The sequence below is a fragment of the Schistocerca americana genome, chromosome 3, assembly GCF_021461395.2.
Source record: "Schistocerca americana isolate TAMUIC-IGC-003095 chromosome 3, iqSchAmer2.1, whole genome shotgun sequence".
Lineage (NCBI taxonomy): Eukaryota > Metazoa > Arthropoda > Insecta > Orthoptera > Acrididae > Schistocerca > Schistocerca americana.
Genome location: NC_060121.1, coordinates 342,121,192 through 342,122,860, shown reverse-complemented (window position 1 = coordinate 342,122,860; position 1,669 = coordinate 342,121,192). Strand labels below are relative to the sequence as shown.

Below are 1,669 nucleotides of genomic sequence, written 5' to 3'. Positions count from 1 at the left end.
TTCGGAACTCAGAAGTGATTCCTACTGCGGAGTTCAGGCCATTTCTTTACAATATGTACACATACCAGAGATTACCAGCAGAATATTTTTTTTTTATTTCTTAAAAAGATGCGAAAACTCCAAAGACTATACAACAACTAAATGCCAACGTTTGTGATCATTTTCTTCGTAATAGGCTGAAACCGACTTTCACGGTATCCCCTTTAACTACCACTGAATCTAGGCTAATAAGAAAATAGCTCCGACTCCGTCCGAATAGGCCTTGGTAGGCCGCCGTGTCATCCTCAGCCCACAGGCAACACTGGATGCGGATATGGAGGGGCATGTGGTCAGCACACTGCTCCTCCCGGCCGTATGAAATTTTACGAGGCCGGAGCCGCTACTTCTCAAGCAAGTAGCTCCTCAGTTGGCCTCACAAGGGCTGAGTGCAGCCCGCTTGCCAACAGCGCTAGGCAGACCGGATGGTCACCCATCCAAGTGCTCGCCCAGCCCGACAGCGCTTAACATCGATGATCTGACGGGAACCGGTGTTACCACTGCGGCAAGGCCGTTGTCTGTCAGAAAATAAAGTCAAATATATATCCTACTCGCCGCCGTCGCTTTGCCCTCCATCTTCAGAAGTTGGCTCCTCTCAGTCTACGTTCTCGCACTAGTTTTTTTATTCAAATATCGTAGGAAACCTAGTAGAGACACTAGTGAGCTGAAGTCGTTACTCCTGACTGATCACTTATTCCTTATATTCGAGGAGTTATATTCTTTCACCATATAAAGTTCTATGGAAAGACTATCTTCGTCCACTTAACCACTTAATGTGAAGTGTCACTTTACTCTCCCAAAATAAAAATTTGCTTTTTCACCAAACGGGGACTATTTTGCAAACCTGTCTCATTAAAAAAAAAATTCTGAACAGTGACTCACCGCTTAAGCATCAGAAACTTCCTTCAGATCAAAGCCACAACCAAGATGCCGCACGATCCCGCCATATATCAATAATTGACATCTTCACTGAGGTGACAAAGGTCATGGAATAACTTCATGCACATACTGTATACAAATGGCGGTAGCATCACGTACCCAAGTTATAAAAGGGCAGTGCATTGGCGGAGCTGTCTTATCAACTCAAATGATGCATGTGATTTCCGATAAATGTATGGCGTATGGCCACACGACGGGAACTAACAGAATTTGAACGCGGATTATTAGTTGGAGCTAGACGCGTGGGATATTCCATTTATGAAATCGTTAGAGAGTGAATATTCCGAGATCTACAGTGTCAAGAGCGTGCCGAGAATACCAGATTTCAGCTATTGCCTCTCACCACGGGCAACGTGAAGGCCCACGACCTTCACTTAACGACCGGGACCAGCTACGTTTGCTTTGAGTTGTTCAGTACTATCAGACAAGCAACACTGCGTGAAATAACCGCGGAAATCAATGTGTGACGTATGACGAACGTATCCGTTAGGACAGTGCGGCGAAATTTGGCATTAATGGGGCACGACAGACGAAAAAACGAGTGCCTTTACGAACAGTGCAACATCGCCTGCAGCTCGTCACTTGAGCTCATGACCATATCGGTTGGACAGTAGACCTTGTCCTTGCCAGATTAGCTTCGATTAAGTGGTAAGAGCTGATGATAGGGTTAGTGTGGCGCAGACCACACAAACCC

At 45.8% G+C, this 1,669-nt stretch overlaps 1 pseudogene; it reads right to left on the bottom strand.

Annotated features, from left to right (window-relative positions):
- Positions 1–437: 437 nt before the first annotated feature.
- LOC124607618 lies at positions 438–555 on the bottom strand (annotated as a pseudogene).
- Between the last annotated feature and the right edge of the window lie 1,114 nt (positions 556–1,669).